Consider the following 14,321-nt stretch of genomic DNA (forward strand, 5'->3'; position numbering starts at 1 on the left):
CGTTCACTCACTCACATTCGAATAGCCCAGGGGTGTCTTTGACCGGTGCTGTTAAGGTTAGCCTTGGCTCTGTGTGTGGAGCTTCAGCAACTCACAGCCATCTTGGATGCCTGCAGGCTCCGCCGTCCGGTAATTTGTTTATTTTATTTGTAAAAGAGCTGTTAACTTTAGGGCAATGCCCTACAAAAAGCCGTTTTAATGGCTAATGGTAGTTTATTTCTAGATTAGCATTTTTTATTTTCGGATCAGGTTTTTTTTTAATGGGGCTATTTGAATAGGAATATCTTTTATTATTTTGGATACATTTGTTTGCTATTTTTTGTAATGGTAGCTTCTTTTATTTTTTGTAATTTTAGTGGGGTTTTATTTGTAATTGTAGTTTTTTTTTGGTAATGTTAGGTTTTATTAGTTTTAGTAATGTTAGGTTTTTTTTTTGGTAATGTATTTTTTGTGTGTAATTTATTTTTGAAAAACAAGTAATGCTATTTTTTTTTTAAGTTTAGGCTTAGGTTTTAATTGTTTTTCACAGATAAGGTTTTATTTATTTTAAGGTAGTTAGTATATTGTAACTTTAATTTAGGTGTATTTTTTTTTTGGTTAAAGTTAGAGGGTGTTAGGTTTAGGGGTTGATAGTTTAATTTAGTGTTGGTTATGTGGGGGGGATAGAGGTTTAGGGGTTAATAACATTATTTCATGTTGGCAATGTGGGGGACGGCAGTTTATGGGTTAATAGCATTATTTCGTTTTGGAGATGTGCGGGCGGTGGTTTAGGGGTTAATAAAAATTTTCAGTGTTGGCGATGTGGGGGGGGGGGGGGCGACGGTTTAGGGGTTAATAGCATTATTTAGTGTTGGCAATGTGGAGGGATGACAGTTTAGGGGTTGATAGTTTAATTTAGGTAGCTGTGATGCTGGGGGATGGCGGTTTAGGGTTTTAGTGTAGTTTATGGGTGTTAGTGTACTTTGTAAAATATTTTTGATGCGTTTTGTGAAACTTTTTTATTTCACAAAACACATAACTACAGGTCTTTGAATGCTGAATGGATTATTGCAGTATAGGCCATATCGCTCATGGAAAAGCCATAACGTGTGATTTGTGATATCAAGTAGGTGACCATGCCGCACACAAAGGCCATTTTGCACACGGTAAAGCCATACCACACAACTTGTAATCCTGGCCATGGTGCCATATTGTAACGTACGTTACACTGGGGCAAAGCAGTCACGTGAAGCTCGATGCAGAGTCACATGACACACACGGCATATTTCCCTATAATGTATGCATAGAGGAAGCACAGCTGCAGCACTCACTCACTTTTATGCAGAGCTTGTGCTGCAGTTTTTGTTGAGAATCTGTTAATAAAATTAAATATTTTATTAACATGCTTTTGTATGTAAAAAAGTTTACTGTAAAAACTTTATGACTCTTTAACGTTCCTATGCTGTGTGAATGCATGGCCACAGGCAGGGTTATAAATGTAAATAATAAGCTCCGGTCCAGAGAGGGAGGGAGAGAGGGAGGGAGGGGGGAGAGAAGCTCCAGTCCATGAAAGAAAACAAGCTGAATAACTCATGCTGCATATACTTATACCTGGAGATTTAATCAATACAATATTTGCTTTTATAACTGTATATATGTAATATACTGTAGATGTGTGAAAATAAAAACAAATAAAGTTAGTTTTAATGATTTTTAGAAGTCAAGTTTTTAATATCCCTTTAAAATATTTGTAAGCATGATTTAGTTTGTTGAATAAAAGTACTAATCTTCGAATGTTAAGATTTTAATGGCTAGATTATGAGTGGCACGCTAACAGTTGCGTGCAAGAAATATAGGGTTTGTCATGCCTGTTTGCACGCATCAGAAGCAGCGCACAAATTACAAGTTGAAAGTAAACTTGTTTAATTGAGCGCAATTCAATTTAACTTGCGTCAGCTTAGCGTGACTTCAGAGCTTTAGTTAACTGTTGGGCTTGAATAACAAATGTAACAAAAACCACCAAAAATAAATTTATAAGTGAACCTACACTCATAATAACACTGTCTGATGAAAATTATTGGAAAAAAAAATTGCAATAATTTATCCAAAACCTCCTTGTGTCTGGTAACATTCTTCAAGAATTCTATCTCTTTTAATAATTTAAATGTAATAGAAATAATGATCATATGTTACATAAAATGTGTGACAAACCATTCATTTTTTTAATTATGAAATTTAGAAAAGAATATCTTAGACATTACTAGGACATCATAATTGTATTCACTTTAGGTTTACATAAATGCCTTCTAGTGTTCAGCATTCATTGGAGTTTGGACTTAAAAACAAAATGTACACATTATATAATTTTCATCCTCATTTCATAGCCTGTAATATTATTCTTTGAACAATACGTTTTAATGCATTTTTAATGTCCTTATTTCTCAGGCTGTATATTATGGGGTTTAGTAATGGGGTCACTACAGTATACAATAGTGATAATAATTTGTTAACATTAAAGGAATCACCACTGGATGGTGCTACATACATCATAATGAATGTGCCATAATATAATGAGACGACCATCAAATGAGAACTACAAGTGGAGAAAGCTTTCTTCCTTATCACAGACCAAATTATAATTATAAATGGAAAGAGGGTTATAATAAAGGAAAAAACAAGGGATTCAGCTCTAACTAAGAATGTATCTGAGCATAAAAGGTTTAAGATGGGTTCACGGTCATAAAAGAAATGATCAATTATATTGGGACCACAGAATTCCAATTTGCATAGTAAGATAATGGTTCTAATAGTAGCCATGAAACCAAGTGCCCACACAGTTAGTGCAAGATTAAAACAAAGTCTTTGGTCCATGACACTTGTATAACGTAATGGGTTACAAATTGCCAAAAATCGGTCATATGACATGACAGCAAGAAGAAAACACTCTGTAGTTGCAGCCGTACCAAAAAAGTATAATTGAAGAAAACATTTGGCAACAGTCATTGTTCATCAATAATAAATATAACATGTTAGGGACAACATTTGTGGTCAACATAATTTCACATACAGACAGATTGCTGAGAAAAAAGCAGATAAGAGACCTGAGATGGTTACTTGTTAATACCAACGTTATAATTAGAACATTTCCACCAAGTGTAAGTACGTACACCATTAAAAAATATCGGCTAGATTTAAAGTTTTGTCGGTAAAGACCCGCGTAGCTAACGCAGCTTTTTTTCCCAATGCACCCTTAAGACAACGCTGGTATTGAGAGTTCTCTGAAGGGCTGCGTTAGGCTCCAAAAAGGGTGCGTTGAGCCTAATGTACCGCCACTTCAACCCTCAATACCAGCGTTGCTTACGGTAGCGGTAAGCTGGCAAAACGTGCTTGTGCACGATTCCCCCATAGGAAACAATGGAGCAGTTTCGGATAAAAAAAAAAAAAAACTAACACCTGCAAAAAAGCAGCGTTAAGCTCCCAACTCAGCCCCATTGTTTCCTACGGGGAAACACTCTCTAAGTCTGCACCTAACACCCTAACATGAACCCCGAGTCTAAACATCCCTAACCTTACACTTATTAACCCCTAATCTGCCGCCCCCGCTATCGCTGACACCTGAATTATATTATTAACCCCTAATCTGCCGCCCCGTACACCGCCGCAACCTACATTATACCTATGTACTCTAATCTGCTGCCCCTAACATCGCCGAGCCCTATATTATATTTATTAACCCCTAATTTGCCCTCCCCCAATGTTGCCTCTACCTTACCTACACTTATTAACCCCTAATCTGCTGACCGGACCTCGCCACCACTCTAATAAAGTTATTAACCCCTAAACCGCCGCACTCCTGCCTCTCAAACCCTATAATAAATAGTATTAACCCCTAATCTGCCCACCCTAACATCGCCGCCACCTAACTTCAAGTATTAACCCCTAATCAGCCGACCGGACCTCGCCGCTACTATAATAAATGTATTAACCCCTAAAGCTAAGTCTAACCCTAACCCTAACACCCCCCTAAGTTAAATATAATTTTAATCTAACAAAATAAATGAAATCTTATTAACTAAAGTATTCCTATTTAAAACTAAATACTTACCTGTAAAATAAACCCTAATATAGCTACAATATAACAAATAATTACATTGTAGCTATTTTAGAATTTATATTTATTTTACAGGCAACTTTGTATTTATTTTAACTAGGTACAATAGCTATTGTAGGTACTTGTAGTTAATTAATTTAATTTATTTAATTGTAGTATAGTGTTAGGTTTAATTGTAACTTAGGTTAGGATTTATTTTACAGGTAATTTTGTAATTATTTTAACTAGGTAGCTATTAAATAGTTAATAACTATTTAATAGCTATTGTACCTAGTTAAAATAAATACAAAGTTACCTGTAAAATAGATATAAATCCTAAAATAGCTACAATGTAATTATTCGTTATATTGTAGCTATATTAGGGTTTATTTTACAGGTAAGTATTTAGTTTTAAATAGGAATACTTTAGTTAATAATATTTAATTTATTTCGTTAGATTAAAATTATATTTAACTTAGGGGGTGTTAGGGTTAGGGTTGGACTTAGCTTTAGGGGTTAATACATTTATTATAGTAACGGCGAGGTCCGGTCAGCAGATTAGGGGTTAATAAGTGTAGGTAAGGTAGCAGCGACGTTGGGGGGGGCAGATTAGGGTAAATAAATATTATGTAGGTGTCGGCGATGTTAGGGGCAGCATATTAGAGTTTCATAGGGATAATGTAGGTGGCGGCGGTGTGCGGTCGGCAGATTAGGGGTTAAAAATGTATTATAGTGGTGGCGATGTGGGGGGACCTCGGTTTATGGGTACATAGGTAGTTTATGGGTGTTAGTGTACTTTAGAGCACAGTAGTAAAGAGCTTTATAAACCGGCGTTAGCCCAGAAAGCTCTTAACTACTGACTTTTTTCTGCGGCTGGAGTCTTGTCGGTAGAGGCTCTACCGCTCACTTCAGCCAAGACTCTAAATACCAGCGTTAGGAAGATCCTATTGAAATTGGCAATTGGCGTAAGGGGATCTGCGGTATGGAAAAGTCACGGCTTGAAAGTGAGCGTTAGACCCTTTCCTGCCTGACTCTACATACCAGCGGGCGGCCAAAAGCAGCGTTAGGAGCCCTTAACTCTGCTTTTGACGGCTAACGCAGAACTCTAAATCTAGCCGAAAGTAAATAGTAATATCTTGGGGGGCGGGTCCTAGCAGCTATCGAGACCAGACGCATCAGACAGAAGCTCTAGGCCTTATATTTTATAAAAGATCAAATTATATACTCTCCAGCCCATATTTCATGATCACTCTGGGTGAAACTGGATGTCTGAGCTGAAGCTGAACAGATATATATGTGTTTAGAGGGTACTTCACCTACACAACTGCTCTTCTTGATGTTTGCATAAATCTAGAGACAGCCTTCTACTATCAGCATATCTCTCCCCCCCCCCCGTCTGCTGGGTGAAGCAGAACCACTATCGTACTAATAAGAGGGGGTATAATTGTTAGCCAATATGGACGGCACTCTATACTTCGAAATTCAAGCACTCTTAAGAGACCTTGCTCTAAAAATGGATAGCAACCATGCTCAATTGCTACACGTGTTGAAAGCTCACACTCCTCTACTACCGCCTGCAGAATTACAAATGGCGGCCGCGCCGAAACTTGTACGGCAACTTGAAGATTTGAAGCCTCTTTCTAGCCTAACTGTGCTCGCAGCGGCTACCTCACGTGAGTTGTCAGACGCAGATCCTCCGGAGCCTAGTGCTCTGCATCTGTGTAGAGTAAGATCGGGCACAGCATCCCTTTGTGACACGCCGAGTAAACAACCATTCACATGGACAACGGCTGTGATGGATTTTCCAAGTATCAGGCTTCCACCCGGAGATCTTATGATGTATGGGGACCTGGGCTATCTAGCAGGACTCTTACTGACAGGTATGGCAATCTCGATGATCTCCTATGCATCCTGGCTATCCCCACGCCAAGCAGACAAGCGGCTTGCAAGAGAGCTTATGAGAATGCTCCCTTTGGGCCTGGTTTCCATCACAGACCTCTGTAGTGGGATCGGATGAACTTTTGTGCATAGAATTTGCATGGTAGCTTGGAACTGATTCTCATCAGATAAAGTAGACTCTCTGACTTTACTTAATTGATCTTCTGCAGCGCTCTCGATATGCCCAATTAGAGATAGTATACTACGGGACTCTTTAAAATAAATAGATAATGTATTGGGGGAAAAAAGTTAGCGATTTATTTATTTAAACTATGACTAATACAATAGTGTATACTAATATGTGAAACTTTACTTTCACTTTAAGCATGTTATCCTTCTCAAAAACATAAATGTGTCTGGCTACAATATATTTTATCTAGACTTGCTCACAATAGACATCTGTTGAAGTTTGTAGTTAATGGGAAACTTTACCTATTTACGTATAAATGTTATTATGCTTAGTCTGGTATCTGAAGCTGATGCAATATACTATACTGTATTCTCTAAATATGTCTGGCTACAATATGTTTTACCTAGAATGGCTCACCAAAAACATTTGTTGAAATTTGTAATTAATGGGGAACTTTGCCAATTTGCATATAAATGTTACTATGCTTAGTTAGGCGTCTGAAGCTGATGCAATTTACTATGCTGTATATTCAATTTGCATAGGGTAAAAACTACTGTGTGAGAAACTAAATAAGTAGTTAGGCCTTTTATATGAGCTTATCTCAACAGAGCCTTTAGAGACTAGACGGGTCATTTCTTGGGTAAATAACTAACGTTAGCATTCTTCACTATGCCCCAGAAAGAATCAGTATATTTAAGAGGTGTCCCATGGCTATATTTCACCTATTGTAGTATTAAGGTATCTCCTCTGCTCTATTTTAGATTTATTTTCCTACAGGTGTTTAATATGGGCTCCATCCTAGCTACTAGATATCTCAATTCTGGAGAGTATATGTATATGCATGTACTTAAGCTAATATTTAACACAGAGAGTGATTCTCTAGAGCAAAGACAATAGAACATAAATATTGGACTAGACAGTTTTCTTGCTAGCTACACCCCTAGCTATTTCAGTCAGGGCAGTGTCGTAGATATGATTTTAATATGTCTTCACATATAGATTGCTACAACAGCAGCTTTGATTATCTAGCCCCTTATACCCACAAGCTTCAGAGATCAATCAATGTGTTTTTTTTTGTGACTCTTACTCAGGTTTACCCCCTCCTTTCCCCACTATGCAACTTAAGAGTCCTTCCCCTCAGAGTCTACTTCTTTTTTCATACAAGCTGCCACTATCTGAGTGCTTGATCTATTATACCTCATCACTCGCCTCCCCCTCCTTTTGCATCTTATCTATATTGTACTCTGATTAGAGTTTGCTCTTCCCCTATCCCCCAATCATATCTTTAGGTCCAATAACCTTTTTTTCTTAAGCGGTGCTTACCCGCAGTTTGGTGTTGGTAATCCTAAAGTCTATAAGTGATTTATAATTTGGTTACCATATATCTTGACTCTCTCCTGTGATTGTGAGGTCCATGAGTGACCTACTAACTAACCAACTATCTAGACTATTATATTTGAAAAATTGGAGGTCTTAGAAGCCTAGTTACTAGCAAAAGCTGCTATGTTTTCTTTTTCCAGCTACTACTCATGTTATCCTCTACTGTTATGTATACAGAAATGTTTATTGTATAATGATACGCCTTCTCCTGTAAGTACAAGGCTAATGTTGTATCTTACTTGTTCCTTGCTAAACCTCAATAAAAAAATTAAATATAAAAAAAAATAGTAATATCTTTTTTATTTGAGAAGTTTAAAATCCAAGCATTAGGATTCTTTAATATATGTCTTGTTTTCTTTCATAATCTGTAAAAGAAAATTAATTAGAGTAAAAATCAAAATATAGAAAATATATTTTTGATGGCATACATTTAGATGAAGAATCGTTTCTAAAATAGAGATTATGTCCATAAACTGTATCCAAAAATTGTATCTGTATTGCACCTATATACTCATGCAGGCCCATTTATCAAGCTCCGTACGGAGCTTGAAGGGCCGTGTTTCTGGCGAGTCTAAAGACCGCTGCTTCATAACCCTGTCCGCCTGCTCTGAGCAGGCGGACAGGAATCGCCGGAAATCAACCCGATTGGCCGCGAGTCAGCAGGGGGCGGCGTTGCACCAGCAGCTCTTGTGAGCTGCTGGTGCAATGTTAAATGCGGAGAGCGTATTGCTCTCCGCATTTAGCGAGGTCTTGCGGACCTGATCCGCAGTGTCGGATCAGGTTCGCAAGCCCTTTGATAAATGGGCCCCATGGAGATTATTTGGATTTATTGATATGAATTTAAAAAAAAATGATATTATTCGAAACAAATGTAAATGTTAATAGTACAGGAAATATATGTGGAATTTAATTATTTCTAGTCTATTCCAATTTATTTGAGTTTAGTGTGTGAAAGTTTCACATTCAAATCACATTATTTTTCGTTACCATTCTAAAATATTAAAGGGACATAAAAGTGAAAAAAGAAAATGTTCCAGTGAATTAAAAGGTTTTTGTATTGCACTTTTGCTTTCTTATAACTATGGGGGTAAACACAGTCCTTTATCAAATTATTTTCCTAAAGAAAACTACCATAATCCACTGGATGCGCATGACGAGCTATATATAGCTCATCAGGCACATCACAGACTGCAGGTGCATGACGAGCCTTTTCATCATACAGGGTGATTACCATTAAAACATACTAGAGGCCAGGGATTCATTGGTATCCTAGCAGTATTTCCAGGCTTCATGGAAATGCCAATGATGTCACCACGTACGCACGTGGTGACATCACAAAGTGGCTGAGCCAGGAAGCTTGGTGTGGCTGCTAGGGAGCTGGATGGGGTGAGGTTCTTCAAACTCCTTGATCTCAGCTCCCATAGCAGCTACAAACCTCCAAGACTCCTCATTTGAAAGAGAATTACCTGCTATTTTATCTTTGATCTTATAGCAGTGCAACACAGTTAATTTAAAAAAAAAAGTAAAATAAAACACCTGGGAATTTGCTTGGGAAAGGGATATTATATACATAATAACATAAATTAAAATCAAAAGGGTTAAATTCAATGGGTATTTTTAAAGATGAATAATTCAATTTTCTAAAGCATTGTATGTTCATGTGAAAAATTTACTTTTCAGTTTTGGGCTAAAGTCAAAGGTGCCTTAGGAATACTAGTGGACTTGTGGAAATTTCAAGCCCTGTATCAAGCTCCGTACGGACCCCATGTTTCAAGCCCTTTATCAAGCTCCGTACGGACCCCATGTTTCCGGCGAGCCTTCAGGCTTGCCAGAAACAGAAGTTATGAAGCAGCGTTTTAAAGACGGCTAATCCATAACCTGTCCGCCTGCTCTGAGGCCGCTGACAGAAATTGCCAGAAATTGAATCCTATCGGGTTGATTGACACCCCCTGCTTGCAGCCGATTGGCCATGAATCTGCAGGTTCACAAGAACTGCTGGTGCAATGATAAATGCAGAGAGCGTATGCTGTCGGTATTTATCGATGTGCAGCGGACATGATCCGCAATATCGGATCATGTCCGCTCGCACAATCATAAATATGCCCCTATGTATATATTTAAAAAAAAAAAAATCTGTTTGCAGCCAAAAATATTCTTTTGCTCTTCTAATTTTATTTGTGAATGTTTAAAGGGACAGTCAAGTCCAAAAAAAACTTTCATGTTTCAAATAGGGAATGTAATTTTAAACAACTTTCTAGTTTACTTTTATTACCAATTTTGCTTTGTTCTCTTGGTATTCTTAGTTGAAAGCTAAACCTAAGAGGTTCATATGCTAATTTCTTAGACCTTGAAGGCCGCCTCTAATCTAAATGCATTTTGATAGTTTTTCATCACTAGAGGGCATTAGTTCACGTGTTTCATATAGATAACATTGAGCTCATGCTCGTGAATTTACCATGGAGACAGCTCTGATTGGCTAAAATACAAGTCTGTCAAAAGAACTGAAATAAGGGGGCAGTCTCCTGAGGCTTAGATACAAGGTAATTACAGAGGTAAAACGTGTATAATTATAACTGTGTTGGTCATGCAAAACTGGGGAATTGGTGATTAAGGGATTATCTATCTTTTAAAACAACAAATATGCTGGTCTAAACAACTAGAAATACTAATTGTACAAAGAGATACACTTAGGATTATTTAGAAAAGAATACCACAAAAAATATATATTTCTTTAACTCCAAATGTTCATATAGCTGTGAGATTACTCTATTTGTTTAAAATGTTCCATAACATTCATACTTTAATACTTTATTATAGCAACTAGGAACAAACATTCACACAGAAGTAGCCTGAAAGAGTTAAAAACACTTAAACCCAGTTAAATTGGATTGATATAATAAGCAGTTCTATATGTATTCAACCTGATGCCCACAGCATAATAATAAAGGATAAGCTAAGCCCTTACAATCCGAGGGCTAATTTACTTTTAAGTAGTTATATTTTTAAGGTAAATAGTAGGCACCAGGAATCAACAAATATATAGGTAGATAAAGATTCTGTTATTAACAAGGCAAGCAGTTAAAAAGCGACAGACAGGAGAGAACTAGCTTCTCCTGCTGGACCCCTGACGCGCGTTTCACAGAACGCTTCCTCAGAGGGGGTGCGGGCCGCTGCTACTCAGCGTTATTTATGTGGGTAGTTGTCCCACCTCATGCCCCTGATTCGTTGTCCCTCTCGGTTTTGAATAGATCTGATTGGCCGCTCATTCTGTCTGTAGTAAGGATAGACAGTGGCATCCGGTATTACGTAGCGTAAGGAGGGAGTGTGAATAGGGGGGCGTGTATGATGTTACTGATGGACCAATCATTACTAAGTGAACAGGGGGTGTGTATGTTATGTGGTAACGATTGGATGATCACTGCAGATGGTAAACAAAGCATTGAGAGTTAAGAGTTACTTAGTATCATAACATAACAATGCTTAGTAAGGAATTATTGTATCGTACCGCAATGGCATAATTGGGATCTTAGTCTTTAAAGCAGATATATGAAGTATATGATTTGTAAGCGAACGCATTAGGGAATATAACGTGTTTTTGAATGATTGTGCGGCTGGTTACTTCATAAAATAACAGCATGTGAAAAAGATGCTGGAATTTCATAGTATCTTGAAGTGTCACTATTACTGTTTGCTGATGTATAATACGTCTATCCAATGTTAGACTTAATCCAATGGATTACATTATTTAGCATACTGTCAGAAAGATAAGGAGCGAACTATAGTCTAGCCGCTAACCAATCACTATTGTTTTGTTGTGTATATAATGCGTTCTGACAGATAGGTGAACCACTAGACAACTAATCGCCATATAGGATCTTGTTGTATAATTTTTGATAATTTAATTTTTGAATAAAGTTCAGAGTAGTAATTATTTTTTGTGAGATAATATAATTTAATATTCCCAGCGTATGTTGCACTGTTTGGGAATCATTGGGAGTGATTCTGAACCCGATCAGTGAATGCACTGACATCATATAGTTGTGTGTTAAGTTTCACACTGTATTGCATTGTCTATATTTCTATCTGCCGATGTGTATGTAATTTTAAACTGATGTACTCTCAATGAGATAGAGCGTATCCTGCTATTTGACCTACAGATAGACACTTTTATTTCAATCTCCATATACATGAGAAACGATCAGGCCAGTGAATAAAATTGATAAATTGTTATCTAGGCTATAGATTTTTATTTAGAATCCCAGGTGTGGGTTATCATTGAAGAATGGAAATTGTGCTGTGTAACAAAAGGTGATTGGAATAAACATGGGAAATAAGATGTGTAAGGGATAGGAATAAATGCAAACATAAAAGTGAAGGGGGAAAGAATATAGTATATACTCCAATGGAGTATATACTATATTCTTTCCCCCTTCACTTTTATGTTTGCATTTATTCCTATCCCTTACACATCTTATTTCCCATGTTTATTCCAATCACCTTTTGTTACACAGCACAATTTCCATTCTTCAATGATAACCCACACCTGGGATTCTAAATAAAAATCTATAGCCTAGATAACAATTTATCAATTTTATTCACTGGCCTGATCGTTTCTCATGTATATGGAGATTGAAATAAAAGTGTCTATCTGTAGGTCAAATAGCAGGATACGCTCTATCTCATTGAGAGTACATCAGTTTAAAATTACATACACATCGGCAGATAGAAATATAGACAATGCAATACAGTGTGAAACTTAACACACAACTATATGATGTCAGTGCATTCACTGATCGGGTTCAGAATCACTCCCAATGATTCCCAAACAGTGCAACATACGCTGGGAATATTAAATTATATTATCTCACAAAAAATAATTACTACTCTGAACTTTATTCAAAAATTAAATTATCAAAAATTATACAACAAGATCCTATATGGCGATTAGTTGTCTAGTGGTTCACCTATCTGTCAGAACGCATTATATACACAACAAAACAATAGTGATTGGTTAGCGGCTAGACTATAGTTCGCTCCTTATCTTTCTGACAGTATGCTAAATAATGTAATCCATTGGATTAAGTCTAACATTGGATAGACGTATTATACATCAGCAAACAGTAATAGTGACACTTCAAGATACTATGAAATTCCAGCATCTTTTTCACATGCTGTTATTTTATGAAGTAACCAGCCGCACAATCATTCAAAAACACGTTATATTCCCTAATGCGTTCGCTTACAAATCATATACTTCATATATCTGCTTTAAAGACTAAGATCCCAATTATGCCATTGCGGTACGATACAATAATTCCTTACTAAGCATTGTTATGTTATGATACTAAGTAACTCTTAACTCTCAATGCTTTGTTTACCATCTGCAGTGATCATCCAATCGTTACCACATAACATACACACCCCCTGTTCACTTAGTAATGATTGGTCCATCAGTAACATCATACACGCCCCCCTATTCACACTCCCTCCTTACGCTACGTAATACCGGATGCCACTGTCTATCCTTACTACAGACAGAATGAGCGGCCAATCAGATCTATTCAAAACCGAGAGGGACAACGAATCAGGGGCATGAGGTGGGACAACTACCCACATAAATAACGCTGAGTAGCAGCGGCCCGCACCCCCTCTGAGGAAGCGTTCTGTGAAACGCGCGTCAGGGGTCCAGCAGGAGAAGCTAGTTCTCTCCTGTCTGTCGCTTTTTAACTGCTTGCCTTGTTAATAACAGAATCTTTATCTACCTATATATTTGTTGATTCCTGGTGCCTACTATTTACCTTAAAAATATAACTACTTAAAAGTAAATTAGCCCTCGGATTGTAAGGGCTTAGCTTATCCTTTATTATTATGCTGTGGGCATCAGGTTGAATACATATAGAACTGCTTATTATATCAATCCAATTTAACTGGGTTTAAGTGTTTTTAACTCTTTCAGGCTACTTCTGTGTGAATGTTTGTTCCTAGTTGCTATAATAAAGTATTAAAGTATGAATGTTATGGAACATTTTAAACAAATAGAGTAATCTCACAGCTATATGAACATTTGGAGTTAAAGAAATATATATTTTTTGTGGTATTCTTTTCTAAATAATCCTAAGTGTATCTCTTTGTACAATTAGTATTTCTAGTTGTTTAGTTCTGCTCTCTAAGAATCCACATTAGATGTGTACCACAACTATTATAAGTGACTACTAAGTACCGGTATATTTTATACCCTCTCTGATTTATATAATAGGTACAATATCTACCACTGAATAACTCCAACCATCCCCCACCACATTTTCAAAACAAATATGCTGGTGTTGACTGTTCCTTTAAGTTTTTTATTAAACAGGGACACAATCAAGATTATTAACAAGTTATTTGAACAAACATAAAAATGTAAACATTAGAAAAGACCATGCAAAAAGCCTATATATGTCTTTTTATACCTTTTTAGAGATACAATAACAATAATAATAATAATAACTAGTATTTATATAGCGGCTTTCTCCCAGTGGGACTCAAAGCGCTTTTTCAGCTCGTCAGCTGAATAGTAATAGTTGTTATTAGAGATCAAGGTTGGTAAACTGAATCAATCATGCAAAATCTAAAATACAAAAGGTTTTTCTGATTGTTATAATATCATTGGTGAGGGTAGTAGAAATCCATGCAAAAAAACTTGCTGGAATAGTATTGTATTAGTAAAAGCCCTGCTGAAACAATCAATAGAAAAGGGTACCTATTAAGGGTAAGATTACATGTGGAGAACACATTTTTCCACCCAAGTGATAAGGAGTTTAT

This window comes from Bombina bombina, chromosome 2 (genome assembly GCF_027579735.1).
Source record: "Bombina bombina isolate aBomBom1 chromosome 2, aBomBom1.pri, whole genome shotgun sequence".
NCBI classification, from domain to species: Eukaryota; Metazoa; Chordata; class Amphibia; order Anura; family Bombinatoridae; genus Bombina; species Bombina bombina.